Here is a 16,581-nt window from a genome sequence, read left to right as displayed (position 1 = left end):
CTGGTTCTATTAAGAATGGGCAGCTAGTTTATTTTTGCAACCTGTACTGACATGATGGGCTGAATGGCCTCTTTCTGTGGAGGGGGCGGTTGGAGAGTGAGCATGGGCCCACACCACCCCCGTGGTTATAAGTGGAGACAGGAGGAGCACTCCTGCACACCCCCGCACTTGTGGTTTTAAAGCGTATTTCAATTTAAGGAAAAAGGTTTCTCTTTGATTAGGTTTTTTGCTCGTGGGGAAAGGAGGAAGCAATTTGGACGCAGGGAAAGGATGAAACAATTGCAACATCTGCCTGGTCCCCAAGGAAAATATGGCTAGCCAAAACTTTCTTGTTCCTACTTTCTTACACTCTCATGTATTCAGTAGAGAAATCCTTCCAGTCTCGTTTGAAGTTTGTTCGCATTATAGTCATCTCTTGCAATCATTCATGAAGACTTCAAACGAGTTTGTTGCCATCCATACTGGGACCACTAATATCAGACATAACAAAAGGGATCTCCATGGCTATTAGGGAGAATTGGCACACGATTGGATGACCCGAACGCTTGTTATATTTTTCTGAGCAAATTTTCTGTGGGTAAGAATGAAGACTGAAGAACAACAAAACCATATCGATTTAATTTAATCTTTCTGGAACTTGGTGAGCGTCAGACAGGAGGAGATTGGCCTCAACTGGCATGCACAGGATTTTACCCTGCCAAGATTCTGGGCAGTAATTGGAATAAACCTCTCAGTGGCTCCACCGCCTCCTTCCCCCTTCACGATCCCCTCATATTTTCATCAACCTTCTTCCATTAGCTCAGGATCCAATCTTTTCTGATTATGTGTCGAGCAAAAAAACGTTTCCAGAAGCTTTGCTGTTCAAGGTTCCCTATGAGTGCAAGCTGTTGTTATTCTTGTTGTAATGGAGGCTATATTGAACAATTTGCTTTGTAATTTTGCACTTTTCAGCATGTGAAGGATGAGGCTCACACTTATTCTCACGCGTCCAACAACCACACTTAGAAATGATTGCCAGCTTCGGAGCAAAAGAACATTACAAACATCGATTGGCTGCCCCCGGCAAAACGGGGTATTGGGCCCATGTGTGCTGTTCGTTTGGACCATGACTGAAGTGAACTTCAATTCGATTGACCTGCCTTTGCTCCATTTTCTCCGAATTAACAAAAATCCAGCGTTGTAAGCTTTAATTCTCTCCCAGCATGCACCGACGTTTGAGGGTAAGATTCCAAGTTCCTAATAAACGTCGTGAAAAAATATGCTTCACGGCATTGCTCATGCCTGATTTTGGATTGTGTCCGATTTTCCTTGATTCCCCTCCCAGAGGAAATTATTTCTCTGCAAATCGTCTCAGCATTTTTAAACATGTCCGGGCAGCGGGGTAGCACAGTGGGTTAGCATTGCTGCCTCTCGGCGCCGAGGTCCCAGTTTCGATCCTGGCTCTGGGTCACTGTCCGTGTGGAGTTTGCACATTCTCCCTGTAGTTCACCCCCACAACCCAAAAGATGAGCAGGCTAGGTGGATTGGCCGCGCTAAATTGCCCTTTAATTGGAAAAAATGAATTGGGTACTCTAAACTTATAAGTGAAAAAAAAATAAAAATATTTAAACATGTCCATCACATCATCCCCTTAATCTTGTTTACTCAAGGGAGTACAAGCTGTTGGTCTTGAACAACTCCCCTGGTAACTAAGAACAAGCCAGTCTGGAGGAGTAATATCCAAATCCCTTTTAATTCACTGCCACTTCTCTTCCAGGAATTCCTACCTCGAAGAGGTTCTGCTCCCCGACGGGATTTCAGTTTGATCGTTTTACCATCCTCGTCTTCATTGTTTGCCATATTCCTCCTGGTGTTTACCAAAGCTTGCTTCCACAGCCATATTTCATTCCTCAGTGACTATCTCCAACTCTGCATTACCCCAAGAGGCAGCATGGTAGCACAGTGGTTAGCACTGTAAAAAGATCACAAAGCCACAGGTTCAGACAGGAGGAGGCGAATTAAAGCAGGAAAGATAGGGAGGCTGAGGTTCAGTCATCAGAAACAATCTTTGACCAGCTGGCTGATAAAGAACAAGAGCCAGTGGGGGAGAAAGTAGATCCATTTAATTCAGTTTAGCTCAGTGGGCTAGACAGCTGGTTTGTGATGCAGAACAAGGCCAGCAGCGCGGGGAAATTCTCCGGGGCGTATCGGCAGCTAGAACAGGGTGTTCTGCGCTGCCGGCATGCTAGCCCCCGGCAAAACAGGGTATCGGTGGCCATTTTGCACCGTTTTCTCTGACGTAAAACACCACCGTTCCCACGCTGGCGTGGGAACATAGCCCCAGAAGCAGAGAATCCAGCCGAGGGTGTGCAAGCGTAAGATTGTCATTTTCAGACAGGAGAATGGGGGGCTGAATCCGCCAACAATGATTGCGGAGGGGTGGGGTGTGAGGTAGACACTGAAACCATTGAGCTTCCTCACTTAGATTCTGCAAACGTTCACGTCAAGGCCCTGAAGGAAAATATCTGTTTGCAAAAACAACAAATAAGTTTCAGACGATGGGGATAATGGGAAAAACGACATCTGCCTGTGGCAATGCTGTACGAGCAGTTGAATTTGTCAGTCAATTACTCAAGTTTTCCAACTGGAAATAACTTCACTGTGGAGCTGAATCTTACCCAGTTACACCAACTGGTTCACGGGAGAAAGGACATGGAAATTGGAGGGAAATGGCTAATTTACTTGGGAGAAGAGCAGATGTGACGGGTAGATTGAGAAACATTAGCCCCGCTGCCCGAGCTCAGTTCAGTCCTTCAATAAAATCAATTCAGGATGCATTTTAAACATTTACGCAAACTAGATTTATTGGCGCATTTACTTTGAAGTGAAGATATTTCTTCGCTTCGTGAGAAGATTGATTTTTCTTGGCAAAAAAAAGAACAAATAAAGAAATGGCACGGCATTGCCAGAAAACCATGTGTGAGATTGGACAGTGAGAATGTCAGAGCAATGGTATGCTGAAGAGAGTGTTACTGGATTTGTTCATTAGTAACAGAGTCATCAGCAATGTGTTATTTAAGATGGAGTGGAATATGAGAGAGTGTGGCGAGGCCCATTTTGCATGGTTTAAATAGCCTCTGAAAGTTAAAGCGAAGGCAGAAAGGAACAGTAAGACTTGGATTTATTTAGTGCTTTATCTATCGTTCAGAAATCTCTCTCAAAGTGCATCACGTTGTTTTCACACGGCGAGTGGTGTGGGTCTGGGATGCACGGCCTGGAGGTGTGGGGGAGGCAGGTTCAATCGAGGCATTCAAGAGGGTGTTAGATGATGATTTGAATGGAAACAATGTGCAAGGGTACTGGGAGAAGTTAGGGGAACGGCACAAAGCCACGATGCTCGCTTGGTGAGCTGGGTGCAGACATGATGGGCCGAATGGCCTCCTACTGTGGTGTAACAATTAAGTGATCCTGTGAAGTGCGATGAGTCACTCTGAATAGTGGTGACTGCTGTAGTGCAGGAAGCTCCAACACTATTCTTGCTCTGTCTCCAAAGGTTGGTGTTTGGTATACAGCACGTTCCACAAACATTAGACAGATGAATGACCACTTGATCTTTGCGTTGAAATTCATTGGATTACTTAGGACCGGGGTTCTCAAACTGGGACCCACAAAGCCCTAGGACTGGTGAGGAGCTGGGGCTAGGGTTTGCGGGGGGAGGGTGTGGATGGGTGGTGCAGAGGGGTGTTGCTAAGGGCAGCTGGGGACAGGAGTGCCTGAGAGAAAGGTGAGTGGATGAGAGTGTGGGTGAGGGCGTGGGGAGAGTGTGAGTGAGTGTGGGTGAGAGCGTGGGTGAGAGTGTGGGTGAGAGCGTGGGTGAGAGTGTGGGTAGTGAGTGAGGGCGTGGGGAGAGTGTGAGTGAGTGTGGGTGAGAGCGTGGGTGAGGGTGTGGGTGAGAGCGTGGGTGAGAGTGTGGGTAGTGAGTGAGGGCGTGGGGAGAGTGTGAGTGAGTGTGGGTGAGAGCGTGGGTGAGGGTGTGGGTGAGAGCGTGGGTGAGAGTGTGGGTAGTGAGTGAGGGCGTGGGGAGAGTGTGAGTGAGTGTGGGTGAGAGCGTGGGTGAGGGTGTGGGTGAGAGCGTGGGTGAGAGTGTGGGTAGTGAGTGAGGGCGTGGGGAGAGTGTGAGTGAGTGTGGGTGAGAGCGTGGGTGAGGGTGTGGGTGAGAGCGTGGGTGAGAGTGTGGGTAGTGAGTGAGGGCGTGGGGAGAGTGTGAGTGAGTGTGGGTGAGAGCGTGGGTGAGAGTGTGGGTAGTGAGTGAGGGCGTGGGAGAGTGTGAGTGAGTGTGGGTGAGAATGTGGGTGAGAGTGTGGGTAGTGAGTGAGGGCGTGGGGAGAGTGTGAGTGAGTGTGGGTGAGAGCGTGGGTGAGAGTGTGGGTAGTGAGTGAGGGCGTGGGGAGAGTGTGAGTGAGTGTGGGTGAGAATGTGGGTGAGAGTGTGGGTAGTGGGTGAGGGCGTGGGGAGAGTGTGAGTGAGTGTGGGTGAGAATGTGGGTGAGAGTGTGGGTAGTGGGTGAGGGCGTGGGGAGAGTGTGAGTGAGTGTGGGTGAGAATGTGGGTGAGAGTGTGGGTAGTGGGTGAGGGCGTGGGGAGAGTGTGAGTGAGTGTGGGTGAGAGCGTGGGTGTGAGTGTGGGTGAGAGCGTGGGTGAGAATGTGGGTAGTGAGTGAGGGCGTGGGGAGAGTGTGAGTGAGTGTGGGTGAGAGCGTGGGTGAGGGTGTGGGTGAGAGCGTGGGTGAGAGTGTGGGTAGTGAGTGAGGGCGTGGGGAGAGTGTGAGTGAGTGTGGGTGAGAGCGTGGGTGAGGGTGTGGGTAGTGGGTGAGGGCGTGGGGAGAGTGTGAGTGAGTGTGGGTGAGAATGTGGGTGAGAGTGTGGGTAGTGGATGAGGGCGTGGGGAGAGTGTGAGTGAGTGTGGGTGAGAATGTGGGTGAGAGTGTGGGTAGTGGGTGAGGGCGTGGGGAGAGTGTGAGTGAGTGTGGGTGAGAATGTGGGTGAGAGTGTGGGTAGTGGGTGAGGGCGTGGGGAGAGTGTGAGTGAGTGTGGGTGAGAATGTGGGTGAGAGTGTGGGTAGTGGGTGAGGGCGTGGGGAGAGTGTGAGTGAGTGTGGGTGAGAGCGTGGGTGAGGGTGTGGGTGAGAGCGTGGGTGAGAGTGTGGGTAGTGAGTGAGGGCGTGGGGAGAGTGTGAGTGAGTGTGGGTGAGAGCGTGGGTGAGGGTGTGGGTGAGGGTGTGGGTGAGAGTGTGGGTAGTGAGTGAGGGCGTGGGGAGAGTGTGAGTGAGTGTGGGTGAGAGCGTGGGTGAGGGTGTGGGTGAGAGCGTGGGTGAGAGTGTGGGTAGTGAGTGAGGGCGTGGGGAGAGTGTGAGTGAGTGTGGGTGAGAATGTGGGTGAGAGTGTGGGTAGTGGGTGAGGGCGTGGGGAGAGTGTGAGTGAGTGTGGGTGAGAGCGTGGGTGAGGGTGTGGGTGAGAGCGTGGGTGAGATTATGGGTAGTGAGTGAGGGCGTGGGGAGAGTGTGAGTGAGTGTGGGTGAGAGCGTGGGTGAGGGTGTGGGTGAGAGCGTGGGTGAGAGTGTGGGTGAGAGCGTGGGTGAGAGTGTGGGTAGTGAGTGAGGGCGTGGGGAGAGTGTGAGTGAGTGTGGGTGAGAATGTGGGTGAGAGGGTGGGTGAGAGGGTGGGTGAGAGTGTGGGTAGTGAGTGTGGGTGAGAATGTGGGTGAGAGTGTGGGGGAGGCTGTGTGTGTCTGGGTGAGGGTGGGTAAGGGTGAGAGGGTGGGTGTGGGTGCTGAAGGGTGGGTGAGAGTGTGTGGGAGACTGTGTGTGTCTGGGTGAGGGTAAGAGGGCAGGTGTGGGTGTGTGAAGGCGGGTATAGGTGCGTGTGTGTGGTGAAGGTGGGTGAAGGTGAGAGTGGGTGAGGGTGCGTGAGGATGGGTTAAAAATGACAAACAGAATGTAAGGCTTGGAAATGTATGTTGTATTTAAGACATCAAAACATGTTTTAAGTTTGTCTTTTTATTTTTGTACCTATTGCACAATAACAATCAATTTTGGTGTTTAATTCCTCTATATAATAAAGATGATTCTCGGGGGTTCTTTCAGTACTTTTAGGGGTTCAAGACGACTGAAAAAGTTTGGGAAACCCTGACATGTGGTATGGAGAGAGAAACAGGCCCACCCATCCAAGCACACTGACATTGATTCTGCTCTTCAGCCTCCTCTTGCCTTAGCTTTCTCATCTAACTCTACGAGCCTAACCCCCTATTCCCTTCTCCCTCACATGCTTATCTAGCTTCTCTTTCACTGCATTGACACTATTCTCTTCAACAACTCTCCAATGCAGCAGTTCTGGTCACCTTATTATAGGAAGGATGTGGAAGCATTGGAAAGGGTGCAAAGGAGATTTACCAGGATGCTGCCTGGATTGGAGGGTAGGTCTTATGAGGAAAGGTTGAGGGAGCTAGGGCTTTTCTCTTTGGAGCGGAGGAGGATGAGAGGCGACTTAATAGAGGTTTATAAGATGATGAGGGGGATAGATAGAGTGACTATTTCCTCGGGTAGATGTAGCTGTTACAAGGGGACATAACTATAAGATTCAGGGTAGGAGATATAGGAGGGATATCCGAGGTAGGTTCTTTATTCAGAGAGTGGTTAGGGTGTGGAATGGACTGCCTGCTGTGATAGTGGAGTCGGACACTTTAGGAACTTTCAAGTGGTTATTGGATAGGCACATGGAGCACACCAGAATGACAGGGAGTGGGATAGCTTGATCTTGGTTTCGGACAATGCTCGGCACAACATCAAGGGCCGAAGGGCCTGTTCTGTGCTGTACTGTTCTATGTTCTATGAGATCCACATTCTCACCACTCTCCAATTGGCAAAGTTTCTTGTGACTTCTCTGCTTGAATATTTTGTGACTCTCCAATGCAATGGCCTCCGGTTGTGATTTTTCCCACAAGTGGAAATATTCAGTCTGTGTCGACTCAATTGAAACGTTTAATAATTATAAAGATATCCATTAGGCACCCCTCAGTCTTCTCTTTTCAAGAGAAAAGAGACCCAGCCAGTTCACCCTCACCTGACAGGTACACCCCTTGCATTCATCCTCCTAAATATATTTTGTACGCTCCTATATATTGTTTTGTAACATGGCAACCAGAATTGTACGAAGTGTCCCAGGTGGCTTTTAGCAATGAGTGGTTGAGGGAGGAATGATGGTCTCAACACCAGGGAGAACTCTTAAACATCCACATGAACTAGGCCTTGGCTCAACATCTTTGCTGAAGCATGGCATCATTGACGTTTCCTCGGCACGCCTCTGTAGCCTGTAATCTCAAACCTGGGGAGGAGTTGAATCAACCTTCCGACACCATGGCCCTGACAGACATCCCGCTAAACCTAGCTCCCCCAACCTTCAAAGGCTTCCGCCAAACATCTCCACTGACCCTGCCTTCAGTCAATTTTCAACAAGAGTTCTGACCTCTGTCATGCTCAGTGCCCCAAGTACCTTGGGTCACTCCATCACATGAAAGGTGCAAAATTTAAAAAAACAATTTTTGTTATTGATTCGCTACCACAGAAAGTAGTTGAGGACAAAACGTTGTGCAATTTCAAGAAGGAATTAGATCTTGAGGCTAAAGGGCTAACAATAATAACCTTTTATTGTCACAAGTATGAAGTTACTGTGAAAAGCCCCGAGACCAAGGGATATGGGGAGAAGGTGGGATCAGGGTATTGAACTTGATGATCAACCATGATCATAATGAATGGCGGAGCAGGCTCGATGGGCCGAATGGCCTCCTCCTGCTTCTATTTTTTATGGATGTTTCAATGTAGCCATGACAAATGGGCAGCACGGTAGCATGGTGGTTAGCATAAATGCTTCACAGCTCCAGGGTCCCAGGTTCGATTCCCGGCTGGGTCACTGTCTGTGCGGAGTCTGCTCGTCCTCCCCGTGTGTGCGTGGGTTTCCTCCGGGTGCTCCGGTTTCCTCCCACAGTCCAAAGATGTGCGGGTTAGGTGGATTGGCCATGCTAAATTGCCCGTAGTGTCCTAAAAAGTAAGGTTAAGGGAGGGTTGTTGGGTTACGGGTATAGGGTGGTTACGTGGGTTTGATTAGGGTGATCATTGCTCGGCACAACATCGAGGGCCGGAGGGCCTGTTCTGTGCTGTACTGTTCTATGTTCTATGTTCTATAAATAAAGACTATTTTAGAGGTTGGGGTATGTCAGGGATGGTTCGATACCAATACAGAAAATGTATTTCTGGAATCCAAACATTCTAGGCCCTCAGACAAATCTATTTAATATTTTACAGATAATAGCCGAGGGATTGGGAGGTTTTGGGAGTCCTTACCGCCGTTACCCTGTACTTGATGTCCTAAGTTGGTTCCCATTCCAGCAACAGCTCAGTTTTAACATTCCCATTCTTGTTTTCAAATCCATCCATAGTTTCACCTCCTCTCCAGCTCTGTGATCCCCCGAGATCTCTAAGCTCATCCATTTCCGGTCTCTTGAGCTTCCCAATGTTTGATCATTCCTTTGTTTCCAGTTGCTCAGGCACCGAGGGTGAGATTCTCGGTCGGCTGACGCCTGAATCGGGACAGGCGATTGGGCGGAGAATCGGTTTGGATGCCAACATCGTGGCACCGGTTTCACATCAAATAACAAATCTCCGGTTGGGAGTGGGGGGCCCCTGCCAGGGCTGGGGTGGGGGGGGGGGGGGAGGAGCAGAAGGGGGGGAGCAGGGCTGAGGGGGTGGTGTTGGTGTGGGGGGTAGTGTGTGAGTCATGTGGGAGTGAGGATGGAGGGGGTTGAGGGTGATGTGGGGGTGAGGGTGATGTGCGGGTGTTGTGGGGGTGAGGGTTGTGTTGGGGGGGGTGATGTGCGGGTGTTGTGGGGGTGAGGGTTGTGTTGGGGGGGGGGGGTGACACACATGTCACAGGCATCGTAACTCAGTGGGGTCTGACTTCCTCGTCCGAGGCTGACCTCCATCCCGACGACTGCCCTTTCCTTGGGCCCACTGACCACGCCCAGGGCCCCCTTCTCTGCGGTGGTCCCCCTCCCGTTTTCTCCCGCTCCCAGCGGTTATGAGCAGCCTTTTCCTGGCGGGGCGGGGGGGGGGGTGGAGAGACTAGAAAACGCACAGTGTTAGACAGTCTGACGCATGCAACACAGTGGGTGGGTAGCTGGTGGCTTCAGTGACTAAGGCCCCTGGCCATGGCGGGCAATATGGTGTTGGCATGTAGTGCAGGGTGTGGGTTTGGAGCTCTCCGCAGTGGGGAGGGGGGGGGTTGTGTGGGACAGGGGTTGGTGCCAGGGGCACAGTGCTGCCTACTCACCCTGGCCTCGCTGAGGAGGTCGTGCAGTTTCTTAGGGCACTGCTAGCCGGTCCGGAGGGTGTGTTGCTTATGGGGTTTACTATCTTTGCCACCTGCGCCCATGCATGGCAAACGGTGGCAGCTGGCAGCCTCCTTCCCGGGCCGGGGGACAGGATGGCCCGCGTCTCATCCACGACGTCCAGCTCGGTGTCCGTGAATCTTGGGGCTGCTCTCCTCACTGCCATCTTGGTGGCTGGGATGGTGTGTGTGGGGAGTGAAGTGTGTATAATCCGGCTGCAGCTTGTCAGCCTCCTGAGTGTCAATCGCAAATCCGGTGAACCCAACACCGTTTCTCATTGCAATCCATTGTGTTCCACGTGGCGCCGGTGCCAGCCTCTCAGCGGTCGATGAATCGGTCCAGGCGCGGCGCCAGTTTTGCTGTCGTGGAACTCCACAAATCTGCTCTGGCGCCAACACTTAGTCTCAGGAATGGAGAATTCCGCCGCTAATCTTTGGAATCCGCTTGCTATGCCTTACTGCCTCTCAGATTCTCCCCGCTCCTCTTTGATCCACTAAAAATCCCACTTTTTAAATTTTACGAACTTTTATTCTGTAGTCTTCCTCTGAAACGCCTTGGAAGGTTTTACGACACTAAAGGCGCTATATGAATGAAAGCTGCTGTCGAATCCTTTGTCTTCCCTGGCATAGAAAGCTCCATCTCTGACACATGCTCCACCTCCATCTCGAAGCCTGGGTGGGATGGGACCAATGTCCACACCAGGAATAGACTGTTGACCTTTTCTCTTAACTCCGACACAATGGATCAGGATTGCCTCGCTGCCCTTAGCTTGCTGCCCTTTCTTTAAAAACTGCCACGCAGCAGCCCGCCCCGTAACAAAAACCTCACAATTAACCGTTGGAAAAATTTCAATGATTGCTCTTCGCTGAATGCTAACTAGCCTTTGGGCTAACAGAAACCTGCATTGTGTTACAAGCAATAAGTTGCTGTTATTAAATGCAACCCGATCTGTGGAGTTTTTCGCCACACGCTGTAACTATGAGGTTATTGGGGTGCCTTCTAAAATTTTCTACTATGCTGTGTTTTTTTTTACAATATCTCCTATTGTGTTCCATAGAGGTGTTCAAATTCATGAAGCGTTTGAATAGAGTAAATAAGGACAGACTGTTCTCGGTGACGCAAGGGGCAGCATCCAGCGGACACAGGTTTAAGGTTATTTGTGAAGGAACAAGCAGGATCAGAATTCCCTCCATCCAAACTTTTATTAAATGAAGAACCCCAAAAGTTTCATGGATATAAACGCTGGCAAACAACCAGGCCCAACTTCAACACACGGAGGCAGGCTGCTCTGTGAGAGGTTAACCTTCAATACCGAAAACAAGTCAATGGCACTGGGACATTATTATCTCAAAGACACAAAATAGTGGCCATCAGACAATCTAATCGAAGGAACTGGGAGGCCATCAGAGATGAGGCCCCAGGCGACAGCCATTACACAAAAGAGACATCGACAACAGCTAAGGAGGCTTTATCACATACCCATCAACTTGGGAGCCAGAGACATCGTCATGAATGGTTTGTCTGGGCTGAAGCAGAAACCAGGCTAAAAGAGATTGAAAAGGTGCTAAGCGCCGACCTTCCAAACAGAATGTCTCCAGGAAATGTGCTTTGATCTTTTTGGTAAAGATTTGCTGTAATAAGGGCCAAGGCTATAGGATCTGGCACTGCAGTCGCGAGGAGTGTCAGGGTTGGCCACCTTGACCCAGGCCTATTTCCATTAATACAAAGGTATTGGACAAATACCTGAGGGGGAGAACATTTGCAGGGTTATGGGTAAAGTGAAGAGGAGTAAGATTAATTGGAAAGCACTTTCAAAGAACCAGCACAGGACAAGGCCTGCCATGTAGGGGATGGTCAGTGTTTTCATCCATGTCATGGTGACATTGGCCAGGAGCGGTCAACCTGATTCATGGGCCTACAGTTCACAATGGAATAACTAACCATGCGGAGAGTTGTAAGTATCGGCCAGATCCGAGGAATATTGGGGCGGAGGTGCAAGGACAGTTTAAGGGTCGCAAATAAATCCTGAGGGGGTTTGAGTTGAAGGTGTGGGTAGAAACGTAGTTTTGCTGATGATTGTTCAGTGAAGGCTTTGATTAATAAGTCATGGCCTTGAGTGTGGTGTGGCTCTTGTACTAGGGCACGAGGAGCGTTTTGTTATTAATCACATTTTTGGTTAAACCACGCTCCGCATATATTGCTTCTCTCTGAAAATCCTAAAGTCTGGAACTGACAGTAAGGGTAAACAGGAGTGTGCACACCTGCTCCACATAGGCATTTACTATTGCCAGTGGGAAGGTATTGAGTCAGGTACAGGGATCCTGTTGTTAAGAATCTTTTCTTAAAGGAGGTCCAGATGGTGAGCAATGGTGTTTCTGCCTTCCCTCTGGCATTTGTACATGGGACAGAGATTACCTGGTCCCTCTGGCCTCGGCTGCTTTGAGAGATCTCAGCCAGCAGGATATCATCATCCATAAACTAGGGACAAGTGAAAAAGTCAGGCCTCCTGGTATCTCCATCTGAATGTGGATGCAATGATACCCTTGTAACCATGAAATTCTATAACCACCAAAACCAGACATGGGGGTTGCCCTGCACAATTTTAAGCTTGGCCCATTGCTTCCCATTTAGACAGAATGCCAACTTCACGCTGCCTGCTGGTTTAAATGAGTGCATGGTGCAGCCAGCACTAACCCCGGTGCTGTGTGCCAGAGCAAGGGGCACAATATCCTGAGAGGCTGGCACCAGTTAGTTCAAACACGCCTGCACTTCCTAAAGGAAGGAGGACTTTGATTGGAGCAGGTGCTGGAAGTCATTCTAAAAGTGAGCTTGTCCTGGGCAAAGCACGATTGGTACGAGGTGGCAGAACCTGGGCTAAGTGGACAGCACGGTGGCACAGTGGGCAGCACTGCTGCCTCACAGCTCCAGGCACCCGGGTTTAATTCCGACCTTGGGTGATAGTCGGTGTGGCTGTGAGGGTTTCCTCCGGGTGCTCCGGTTTCCTCCCACAGTCCAAAGATGTGCAGGTTAGGTGGATTGCCCATTCTAAATTGACCCTTAGTGTATAAAAAGGTTAAGCGGGGTTACTGGGTTACAGGAATAGCGTGGAGGAGTGGGCTTAAGTAGGGTGCTCTTTCCAAGGGCCGGTGCAGACTCGATGGGCCGAAAGGCCTCCTTCTGCACTGTAAATTCTATGACATTTTCTTTTTTATTCTTTCATGGGATGTGTTGCTCACACAGGCAGCATTTGTTACCCATCCCTAATTGCCTTTGAGCTGAATGGCTTGCTGGGCCATTTCAGAGGAGCAGTTAAGAATCAACCACATTGCTGTGGGTCTGAAGTCACATGTAGGCCAAACTGAGTAAGGATGGCAGATTTCCTTCCCTGAAGGGAGTTAGTGAAGCAGATAGGTTTTTACAACAATTAATGATAGTTGGCATGGTCACTGTTGTGTTCTCTATTCTGCTTTACCTAGATGGCTCGGATTCGTAGTGTTGAATAAAGAACACAAAGCTTTGTTAACAAAGAAAACTATACATTTATTTACACTACTAACTTAGATTCGTTCACTTTACTAATGTAGGTTATTATATAAAACTATGCTATCTCTAACTTAGAGAACTCTCAAGTACACAACTGCTCTCTATGCCTGACCCTCTTCCAGCTCTCTCCTAACTCTCAACTCCCAGAATCCCGAAGTTACATGATATATATATGACTTTTCTGTGGTTCCCTCTAGTGGTATGAATCATTCTCATTAATTTGTTAACCCTTTACATCCCAGTCAATATACATATCATGACATCCCCTTTTTTTTCAAAGCTGTTTGGGGATTTCTACAAAGATATGTCAACACCATTGTCTGTTTATTACAAGTAATTGAGTACTAGTTAACAATTTTTTTTTACAGTCCACAAATTGAGTCTGTACTCAGTCTTCACTGGGGTAGTGTATTGAAGTACCAACAAGTCATCAGTCCAAACTGATCGGGTGGTCGTCTGGTTGGATCACTTTTGGTGTCTTTCCTGGCCTTTTTTCTGTGTTTGTGGTGTCGAGTTTGCTTTCTGGTCTTTGAGCAAATACGAACTCATTAAATTCGTTGGCATGACTTCTTTTTTGTCTAAAAGTGTCCTGTTCTTCCTGACACGGGTGTCATTATCCATGAATTCTGTATTGTGTACACACACATTTGTTTCTTTGACCTCGACCGATGGCTGTGCTTCACACACTGTCCCTTGCTCGGTTGCCATCTGGATTTTTTTCAAGACTCTGTGGTCTGTCAAGTATGACTGCAAGTTTCAACACTTTCTTGCCACTGCATTGGACTGTGCTGTTTAGTTGTCCTTCACTTTTAGGGTCGTACCATTATGTGCAGTCTGTTGTTCCGTAGTTTCTCTTTTTGTGCTCAAGAACTGTTCCTTCTGAATTGTTTGATTCATTTTCAAACTTTTTAGTAACAGTGTCCTTTGTATTATCTGATGTTCCACTGCACTTCATGATCTCAGGTTCCTGTGGATGATCTGATGTATCATTGAGCTTTGTGACATCAGTCCCTTCTGGATGATCCGTTGTATTGTTGAGCACTTGGTGCTTCTCATCTGGCATTAACGTCTCCAGGGACAGTCAACATTACTGAGACTATATATTCCAGACCTATAAATTCCACCAGCCCAGTGACATTACCGCGACACGACTGCGCAGAGTGACACTACGCTGGAGGCACAGAGGCAGCAGGGGGAAGATGACAAGATGATATCTAGCCATGGGGAGTCAGAAGACCTTCCAAAAAAACTTTACGATGGTGTTGGGAAGCAAAAAGCTGTGGTGTTCCATGCCAGGAGTGCTTGAGTGACGACTTCTGGATTCTGTGCTACAAGAAGTTCAATGACCTTACATAAGTGGACAAGGTAAGTACATCTTCAAACGGCAAATCTACCAGCTGCATGACTGGTCTCTTGCATTTTTCAATTCACCCCCCCCCCCCCCCCCCCCCCCCCCCCCCCCCACCCCCGGCCTCATCACTAATTTACCAGCAATCCCCATCAATAGAGATTCATACCTCCCATTCATATCCTCACCTTACCCTCACACATGTCCAACTGTTGTGTCCTTCCTGTTTCTGGGATAGATTAAGATACATAGAAGATAGAAGCAGGAGGAGGCCTTTTGGCCCTTCGAGCCTGCTCCGCCATTCATCACGATCATGGCTGATCATCCAACTTAATCGCCTAATCCTGCTTTCTCCCCATAGCCGCATTAGGCTATTGATTTGGATGATCAACCATGAGAGGATGTCAGATGCGGCACGGAGCCCCAAAGTGGCAGCACTGACATCAGATCAGCCATACACATTTAATAATGCCACAACCTACCCGCTCTGGTAGATACTCATTCAGTTTATTGTCATTACCTAGAGGGCATTGGTGTGGTCGGCACAAGAAACGTGTGTGTGCACAGCACAGAAGCCATTTTGGACGCAAAGCAGCGCACTGTGCCATTGAAAACCAGGTGGGGCGGAGCCAAATGTCCTGGTCTCAGTGTCTGGGATCAAACTTGGGCAAAGGGAACTTAGAGGAGGTACGGGGTATTGCTGCCAACAGTGAACTGCAGCCACTGGTCCCAGGAATGAAGAAAAGAATCAAAGAACTTGCATTCCAGGCCTTCTTGGTCAGAATATTCAAGGAAGTTGGACTTCCAGAATGGAACCTTATTAGATAGATCTACATTAACTCCTCCACCACTCCGCCAGCTAGTGAAAATATGCCCGGAGTTTTCCCTTATGTATAAATATCTTAAGTCATTTAAAACCACAAGTACCAGCAGCTGTACCTTCTAATATGTAACTTTCATAAGTATAATAAGCATGACATGCATATCAGACTGCCAATTCCATGCATGTCTGAGAACGTTAATTCCCATTTTGTTTCAGAAATGTAGCAGTGGTTGTACAACTATGGTGAAAATCTGCTGAATTGGAAAACTGCCCAGGAATTTTAAGAAGCATCAACTCAACTCCATTGCACAGTGTAACATCTCATCCTTCTACGAGGCACACCCATCGCACTGTCTGGCTGAACGCCAATGCTCATTTTCTTCTGAATTAGCACTAATTGTACTCATTCTTGCACGGGCACTAAAAATTGCGTCCCTTGGATGTGAGCACTTTTGGCCTCTGCAGATGCTTGCACTTTCATTAACTGTTCGAGAACTTTGCTGCTTCATACTCAATCCATTAATGGAGTGCCCACCCCTTGCAGGCCTGGGGCCTGTGTGGATCTGGTGTCTATGAGGATTGGTGTTCATGTGGATCTGGTGCTTTTTATATATAATCTTTATTGTCACAAGTAGGCTTACATTAACATTGCAATGAAGTTACTGTGAAAAGCCCCTAGTCCGCCACATTCCGGCGCCTGTTCGCGTACACAGAGGGAGAATTCAGAATGTCCAATTCACCTAACGAGCACGTCTTTTAGGACTTATGTGGATCTGGTGCTTATGTGGATTTGGTTTACATTATCCAGTACGTGGGCCCAGTAATGGTAGCGGGTTCCCACTGACTTTGCAGCAATGGCAGGTTGGAGATCACAAAAAACAGCTTGCCTTGTTCAAGCGTGTCACTCACAGAGGAAGGTTTTGGCAGCGAGAGAGATTTGAAGCCGGAATCCTCCTGATTTAAAAGTCTGCACCCCATGGGCATAATACATGGGTTAGCTTCTTTTCTATAAATGGCTTCCTCGGAGGTAAGTGTTGATTAGGATAAATGTTGAGAAGATGATTATGATGTGGGTCAAAATTAGCTATCACAATTTTATAAGGTAGACACAAATGAATCCAATTGAGAAGAAACTTCTTTAAGTGGTCAGAATGTGGAATTTCCTGGCACTTGGAGTGAGTCAGGTGAGCAAAAGCTAGAAAGGACATGAGGGTCAACAAAATAGAAGGATCTGCAGATGAAGGTAACAGAGTGGAAGAAGCCCCACATAGGGCAATAACACCAGCTTCCACCATTTGAGTCAGGGGGTTTGTATCTGTACTGTAAATATGACATAGTGTTGAGCCTGAACATTTTCAGGGGCTTGGGGAGAGATTAGCAGGAATGGGCTCTTGGTGTGTTGGAGCCCAGAAATGTTGGTTGAAGTTGACCAAGTTTCAGGGTTGAGACAGG

This window comes from Scyliorhinus canicula, chromosome 11 (assembly GCF_902713615.1).
Source record: "Scyliorhinus canicula chromosome 11, sScyCan1.1, whole genome shotgun sequence".
In the NCBI taxonomy this organism is placed as follows: Eukaryota; Metazoa; Chordata; class Chondrichthyes; order Carcharhiniformes; family Scyliorhinidae; genus Scyliorhinus; species Scyliorhinus canicula.
Note: the sequence above shows the minus strand (reverse complement) of the source record.